The sequence below is a fragment of the Pongo pygmaeus genome, chromosome 6 (genome assembly GCF_028885625.2).
Source record: "Pongo pygmaeus isolate AG05252 chromosome 6, NHGRI_mPonPyg2-v2.0_pri, whole genome shotgun sequence".
NCBI classification, from domain to species: Eukaryota; Metazoa; Chordata; class Mammalia; order Primates; family Hominidae; genus Pongo; species Pongo pygmaeus.
The window spans coordinates 26,349,363-26,358,015 of NC_072379.2; the positions used below are offsets into that span (position 1 = coordinate 26,349,363).

Sequence of the window (8,653 nt, forward strand, 5' to 3'; positions counted from 1 at the left end):
AGAGAAAAAGAGGAGGATGTTGGTGGAGACTCCAACACCAGCTTGGGCAAAGAAAGCACTTTTGAATGATAACGTAAGTGGAAACTGTTCATTTTAATGGCAAATAGGAAATATTTTATGTACCTGAAAAAAACAACCAATAGAACTTCCATCATCAATGTTACTTCAAATTCAAAATTATCACCGTCATTATCATTTTAAATCCATCCATTCATTTTGATTAATGTTGATCATCACATATAAATTCTTAAACATACAGCGTGATCATTATATGATCAACCAAATTATTAATATAGTTGAGCGAACACGCACACATGCACAGTCACACCTGTAGAGGGCGCACATTATCTGTACTCCTATAGTACCAAGGACACACTTTTTTAGTAAGCATTTAGTTTTCACTTTTTGCATTCCTTCATTTAGTTTTCACCACCCTGAACTGTGACTTGGGTGAATCATGGGTGACATGGGTATGAATCATGGGTGTTTGTAGAACTGAACTAAAGTAGATTTTGTGCTAATGGAAGAAGCAATCACCAGAAGTATTTTGGAAAAAAATAATAATGCATTGGGTGGCTGTCATATCACATCACTCTGACATCATGCTGAATATCACATTCATGCATGCAACGTTTCATGTATCCTATAAAAATTATATAACAGACACATAGCAGAAGGTGTTCTTTTCAGATAGTTTTGTGATAGCAAAAACAAAAACAAAAAAACTCCCTATTAGCAATTAGTATAATAGGATTAAAGGTAGTTTTATTATGGTCATCTACTAAAATCTTAATGTGAAGTATATTGAAAGTCTTGGGAGCGCGCCGGGCCGGCCCCGCGGTGGGGTTGCTCGGGGACGCACGCGGGTGGACGAGGGGACCGAGCCCAGGCGGCCATGGCCCGGGCCGCGACAGCCGAGCGGGGCCGCGTGTCTCCCGCCTCGCCAGCGCGCAGCACGGCGGGCCTGCCGCATGCCTGCCGCGTGCCTTCCTGCAGAGCGTGCGCACCGTGTTAGACATCCTGGACGACCGGCAGCGCGGCTGCGTGCACCTGCGCGAGATCCAGTCCCGCTGGGTCGAAGCGCTGGAGCTGCCAAGCGGGGTGCTGGAGGGCCTGAGCCAGGCGGCCCCAGCCAGCAGCTACCTGACCTTCCAGCGCTTCGTGGCCGGCCTGCACCTCGCTGCCGAGAGCCGATGGCGGCACCCCGGACCCCACGCGCGCCAGGGCTGGTCCCAGAGACCAGCCGCCGCCGCCGCCGCAGCGCCTGGTGTTTGCACCCGCCGACGATCCGCTGACGGTCCTGGAGAGGAAGCCCCTGTCCCTGGGCGTTCGCGCCCCTCTGGCCGGTCCCAGCGGCGCGGCCCGCAGCCAGAAGCAGCTGTACGCTCCCGCCGAGGCGGCGCCGTGCCCCGCGGAGCCCCAGCGGTTCCAGAGCGCGGCGCTGGAACGGAGCCCGGGCGCCGATGCAGGTGCAGCGGCCTGCAGCGCCTTGGAGGCGGATTCAGGGGATGCCCGGCGGCCCCCCGTGCCCGAGGGGAACACCAGAGGCACACCATCACCAGCGGCGTGGACTGCGGCCTGCTGAAGCAGATGAAGGAGCTGGAGCAGGAGAAGGAGGTGCTGCTGCAGGGTTTGGAGATGATGGCGCGGGGCCGCGATTGGTACCAGCAGCAGTTGCAACGAGTGCAGGAGCGCCAGTGCCGCCTGGGCCAGAGCAGAGCCAGCGCCGACTTTGGGGCCGTGGGGAGCCCTCGCCCACTGGGACGGCTACTGCCCAAGGTACAGGAGGTGGCTCGGTGGCTGGGGGAGCTGCTGGCTGAGGCCTGTGCCAGCCGGGCCCTGCCCACGTCCTCCTCCGAGCCCTGCCCACGTCCTCCTCCGGGCCCCCCTGCTCTGCCCTGACGTCCACCTAGTCCCCGGGCTGGCAGCAGCAGATCATCCTCATGCTGAAGGAGCAGAACCGACTCCTCACCCAGGAGGTGACCGAGAAGAGTGAGCGCATCACGCAGCTGGAGCAGAAGAAGTCGGCGCTCATTAAGCAGCTGTTTGAGGCCCGCGCCCTGAGCCAACAGGATGGGGGGCCTCTGGACTCCACCTTCATCTTGCCCGTGTGGGCTAAGCGGGCCCCCAGGGCCGGCCTGGCACTCATCCCTTCGAGGGCGGGCGCCTCGTCGCACCCAACCTCTCTGGCTGGAGACCCCCGGCAGGCCCAGGCAGTTCAGTAGTGGGCGCCTTCCTGCCCGCCTTGCCATCCGGGCTCCCCAGGCCTATCCCTGGCTGGCCCCCACATCGAGCCCTTGACTCGGTTTTGGCTTCCGGTGCTGCCATGGGCTGGGGCTCTCTTGAGTCCGCATAGTCCGCAGCTACTACCGCTGCTGTCAGCGGACAGTGGGGGACCCCTCCACGAGTTACCAGATACCTGGTTTCCAGCGGTGCTGCCCTGGGTCCCATCGCCAGGGAAAACAACTGCTCACGCCAGGATGCACTTCCAACAAAGGCCAGCAGAGGGCGCATGGCGGCTCGGATGCGGCGCTGAGGCCGCGCCCGAGACCTGCGGGTCCAAGGGCAGCTTCCCCCCCGCGCCTCAACCAGGGCACCAGGACAAAGTGGCTGTCGCTCGGACGAGAGCAGATGGAGGGGGTGGGGATGGCCTCTAAGCGGAGGATGCCCGCCTGGCAGGGGAGCCCCATGGATGGCGGTCGGATTTCAGGTCCCGGCCAAGCCTGAGGGACTCTGCAGCAGATCAGGGAGCCGGGTGGGCGAGAGCTGGGCCTGCGTGTGCCTCCCGCAGACCCCGGCCGGGGTAATGGCCTTCCTCATCCTGGCCAGAACGCTGCCCCACGTTGAGTCCCACAGAACAACCTGTGAGCCTGACTCCCTAGGAGGGCCCTGTCCCCAGGAGGGGGGTCAGCCTGGGCCTCCAGACAGTTCCCACGCATGTCATAGGGAGAGTCTGTCACCCCCCACTCAGGATTCCCAAGGTCTGGGGTCCTACTCACCCCCCTTTCCTCCCACGCCCAGCCTGACCCCAGGTTTCTATAGGGAGAGGCCACTTCCCTCAGCCAAGGAAAAGGAGAACCCCCAGGGTACAGGAGGAGGCTGGGGCAGGTCCCCTTTGGTGTCACTCCCTGCCCCCCTCCCCAGGCCCTCTCCCGCTGGTGCTGGGATACGCACTGGTGGGGGCCCCCTACTCTGCCCAGCCTGGAGGGCCCCAGTGCCACCAGAGTCAGGGGCATGGCAACATCATGGGTGGGTTCTGCAGCCCAGGGCCCCCAATGCAAGGTCAGTGTGTGTGGGGCACAGAACCCCCGATGCGGGGTGAGTGTGTGTTGGGCGCAGGGACCCTGATGAGGGGTCAGTGTGTGGGGGGCGCAGGGCCCCCGATGCAGGGTCAGTGTGTGGGGGAAGCAGGGACCCCTCGTGCCCAGGGCACTTTGGTACACTGTCCCACAAGGCACCCTGTCTCAGAGGAGGGGTCCTGGCAGGCAGCGCGGCAACTCCCTTCTGGAACCCAGCTCCACGCTAACCTGCCCACAGCAACCCCACAGAGCCACATCCCCTGCTGCACCCGGGCTGCAGGGGTGTTCCAGGACAGGCCCAAGACAGCCCAACGTGCAGCTGCCCTCCTACCCTGAGGATGGGAGTGGGCTTTCCAGGGGACATAAAGACGCCAGGCCTGGACCTCCTGGGCAGGAAAAGGAGCGGGTCCTGAAGGCCTGTGCCCCACAGCCCCAGCACCAGGTGGACTACAGCGCAGTGGGTGGGCCAGCGGCAGCCAGGGAGAAGCCCCCCCATCAGCAGGCTGGGGTCTGCCCACTAGGGCCTCCCCATGTCTGCCTTTGAGGGTGCCTGCCATGCGCTGGGGGATCCTGGCATCTTTACAGGACTGGACGCAGGAGACAGAACAGTGTCTGTCCCGGGGTTATTTCATCAGGAGACCGCCCACGTAGAGCTGGACCCCGCAGCTAAAGCGGAAATGTGAGACAGGTTGGCACCTCCAGAAAAACTGCCTCTCAACCTTGGTGTTCCATGCAAGGTGAAAAAAAAATAGGTCCTCCAAGTTTACAGCTTGCAGTCAGGCTAGTGTGTGGCCCTGCAGACCACGAGGGGAGAATATAAAGTGGCCCTAGCTGGCACTGTCTAGGTGGCTGGCAGAGGCACATGCAGACCCTGCCTGGAGCCCGCCCTAGTAATGCTGCGCGGGTCAGTCTCCTGGCAGGATGTGAGCAGCATCCCTGGCCCCTATCCACGAGATGCCATAGCTTGCGCAGGTACATACAAGTGCGTGCACACACAGTTGTGACACCCAGAACTGTCTCAGGATGTCAGAATGTGTCCCTGGGGGCAGAAGTGTCCCTGGTTGAGAATCTGCCCCAGAGGAACACAACCACACCAGGCCTCAGGATTTTGTGTTGATCAAGTTCTAAGGAAAACGACTATCTCCGCCGACCGCGGTGGTTCACGCCTGGAATTCCAGCACTTGAGGCCAAGAGTTCGAGACCAGCCTGGGCAACGTAATGAGAGACCCCCATCTCTACAGAAAAAAAAAAAAAAAAAAAAAAAAGAAAGAAAGAAAAGAAAATGAGATCTCCAGTTTTAAAATTCATAAACACAAGAAAACAATACACTATGAGACCCAGCAGAAACAACAGGTAGACACAGGTACTGGAATTATCAGAGAGAATGTAAAGTAACAGTGTTTTATATATCTAAACGAATAAAAGAAATTTCTGGAAACAAGAAAAAAAATCTTGTTTTATCACATGATCATTCAAACCATCCTTAAGTACTAGAAATGTACTACAGCATTTCCAAACTTAAATAAGTCCAAAGTAGTGTAATTACATCACTCTGAATTGGTGCAGATTTGTAGTGTCTTAAAATGTAAAGATTTGCATAAATGCATAAACTAATTTGTTGTACTAATTTATTACAATGGAAAATAGTCAAACAAAATTCATTCAAATATGATTACATAATTTTTTCTTATTATTATACTTTAAGTTCTAGGGTACATGTGCACAACCTGCAGGTTTGTTACATATGTACACATGTGCCATGTTGGTGTGCTGCACCCGTTAACTTGTCATTTACATTAGGTATATCTCCTAATGCTATCCCTCCCCCTTACCCCCACCCCACGACAGGGCCTAGTGTGTGACGTACCTCACCCTGTGTCCAAGCGTTCTCATTGTTCAAGTCCCACCTTTGAGTGAGAACATGTGGCGTTTGGTTTTCTGTCCTTGCGATAGTTTGCACAGAATGATGGTTTCTAGCTTGATTACATAATTTCAAATTTTCTTCCACCAATCTATACATTTATATATTCATAATATTAATATTTCATCTAGGAATACCTACTAACTAGTTATAATTCAGTGAGATGTAAGAACAAATCGTGAGAGAATTACAGACATCATCCCACCTGAGTCTTGATCACTCACTGGTAATGAAGCTGAGAAACAGACTCTCACCCGGCTGAGTCTTGGAGTGAGTCTGTGTGTGAATTGTGGTCCCTGAGCCGTGGTTATAAGGAAGGGATACTGTGAGTTCATCTCCCTCAGGCCCATAATTGTCATGTCACCTATAGAAGCAGGATGGCACTGGCCCTGGGATTGTTAGAAAGGGAGCCACCAAGGAGAAAACTAAATGTACCTAATTCCTGAAAACAGCAGAGTAGCCACAGCTGGGTTCTGAGGTTTAGAATGAGTGCGCTCATTTTCTTAGGTAACCTTGCACAGGTGAATTGCCTCCTCTCAGTCCTCGTCAACAAAACAGATGTTAAAGAATAACTCTAACTTCAAACTGTCTTTACATTTTCCTGTCAGATTACCAAATGTTTCCTTACTGAAAAAAAAAAACTATGCATACATACAATGGGATGAATGAATATCACAATGTTGCATACAAGAAACCAGATTAAAAAGCATGCATAGTATCTAATTCCATTCATGAAAAAATCAAAAAGCAAACAAAACTGAGTTTCTGGCTTCAGGTAAGAGTGAAGTAGCTTGTTTAACAAGACTCTTACAGGAAAAATAATACATTTGTGATAAAATATGATATGTAATTATATAGAAATATATTTATATGTAATACATATGGTATAATACATGGGTGGGTAAGAAGTGAATGAGAATTTCAGCTTTGTCCACTGTAGGAGAGATAGGGATTGGAGTTGAGTTCAAATTAAGTTTCTTCTAGAAAAATAATAATCCTCAAGAAACATTACAGAATCCAGAGTCTCTATAATTGCCATTTATAGTTTCTAGCACATAATTTTAAAATTCATGAGATATGTGAAAAAAGAAGGATAATGTAATTCACATACAAGACTAAAACTAAAACAGGCATCAGAAGCTAGCTCCAAGATGTTCAAGGTGTTGTAATAAGATGACAAGAATTGGAAAGCAGCTATTATAAATATGGTCATGGAGGTAAAGAAAAATATTCTCATACAGATTGAGCAGATGTGGGATCTCAGCAGAGAAATGGAAAGTATAAAAGAACCAAATAGAAATATGATAATAAAAAAGTACTGTTCAGAGGATCAACTGATTAGAAACAGAAGAAATAAACTTAAAGACAAAGCCCTAGAAATTAACCAATCTGAAGACAACGTTTCAGATGAATGATTGAAGAAAAATGAAAAGAGCCTTACAGATCTGTGAGATGACTGAGTCCTACTCCACAAGGCCTGCCTTCCCCAGTGTCGAGTCCACAGTGCAGCTGACCTGCTCCTGCCTGACCTTGCTCCAAAGTGCGGGGATTATAGGCATGAGCCACCACCCAAACTTAAATTTTTGTTTCCTTTTTTTTGTTTTTATATGCTTTAATTACTTTCTCTTTTTCTTCTGTGTATCTGCTATGGTCTTTTCTTCCTAGTGGTTATCACGAGACTTACATAAAACATGTTGTATCTTAACAATCTTGTTTGAGATGATGACAATTTAACTTCTATGCATAGAAAAACTTTACAAATTGTCTCCCTTTCACACATTTTGTACTGTATATGTCACACTTTACAACTTTTTATGTTGTGTGTCCATTAGCAAATTATTGTAGTTATTTCATTTTTAATATTTTTTATAGATCTTATACTAAAGTTCAAAGTGACTTATGCAAAACTACTACAGTGTTAGAGTATTCTAAATTTCACTATGTATTTACCATTTTCAGTGACATTTGTACTTTAATATTTTTCATATTATTTGCATTCGATCATATCAATATGGAGACTTCCTTTTAGCATTTCTTGCAGGACAGGTTGAGGTGTGATAAATTTCCCTCACCTTCTTTTTTGTCTTGAAATGTTGGAATGTCTTGACCTCTATTATTTCTAAACAACAGCCTTGTTGGATAAACTCTTCTTAATTGTCAGTTTTTTTCCTTCTTTCAGCATTTTGAATATATGTTCTCCCAGTTTTCTTACAAAGTTTCTCCTGAAAAATCCACTGATACCATTATAAAGGTTTCCGTCTATGTGAAGAATTTATCTCATGCTGCTTTCAAGATTTGTGCTTTATCTTTGTATTTTGACAATCATAATGTGTTCAAGGGCAATCTTTATTAGGTTCTTCTTGCTGAAGGTATTTTGAGCTTCATAAAACTGGATGTTCATATTCTTTTCTAGATTTGGAAAGTTTTAAAACATTATATATTTAAGTCTCTTTTCCTCTCTCTCCATTTTTCTGAAATTTCTGAAATGTGTGTATTTGTTCACTTTATGATTGGTTACTTTTAAGTAGCCTGTCTTTGTGTTTGCTGAATTTTTCTTCATGATTGAGTCTCCTGTTAAACATCTCTATTACATTTTTTCAGTTCTACCACTGTTTATTTCAGTTCCAATTTCTGTATATATATTTTTTACTTGCTCAATCTCTTTATTTAGTGGCACACATAGAATGAGTGAATGAGCTCTTAGTTGTGACATACTTAGTCTGATCTTGCTTATAGAAATAGGATCTTAATACTTCATTCTCAGAAAACTTTAAAACCCAAGCCACAGTTTTTCTTTCAAGGATATGCAAAGCATTCCTCATTCAAATCTGATTAATGGTTTTATAAAATATCTACCTCATTTCTATTAGTCATTATCTTCATGCTGGATTCTAATATTCTTTTTGATGTTGATGTGTTCGATGATAGAAACTTATAGAGAGAAAATTCCTTCCTTCTCAATTTATAAACAAAAATTTAAAAGCAACATTTTTGATGTGGTAGGAAGACATTTATATGACATACGCAGCGACTGCCTTAAACTGGCAAAAATAACAAAAGAAAAAATTGTTATTTATCCTTTAAATAATGAGCATCTATTTGCTACAAATCTACAAATTTTTAAAATATAGTTCCTTCTACTGCAATAAAAATTAAGATAACCTTCTGTTTAACAGCTTATGAAGACGTTAATTTTATAAGGAAATAAAAAAGATTGACTTGCCTCCTGAATGTCCAGTGATAAACTGAACCCTAATTTCCCTCCCTCAAGAACATAAAAATGATGTAAACTGTATCAAAGTATGTAACAAGTTAATATTAAAAATAACTCTTCATATGGTCTTTTGTAATCAATGTAAAAACAATGTAAAAATGTGTTTTTGCTTGAAGATTTAGTGACTGTCCAAGGAATCACAATTTTTGAGCTTTTATA

General features: G+C 47.3%; 1 pseudogene; it reads left to right on the top strand.

Moving 5' to 3' along the window:
- Window positions 1-895: 895 nt before the first annotated feature.
- LOC129041483 (suppressor APC domain-containing protein 2-like) lies at window positions 896-2,657 on the top strand (annotated as a pseudogene).
- The last annotated feature ends 5,996 nt before the right edge of the window (window positions 2,658-8,653 follow it).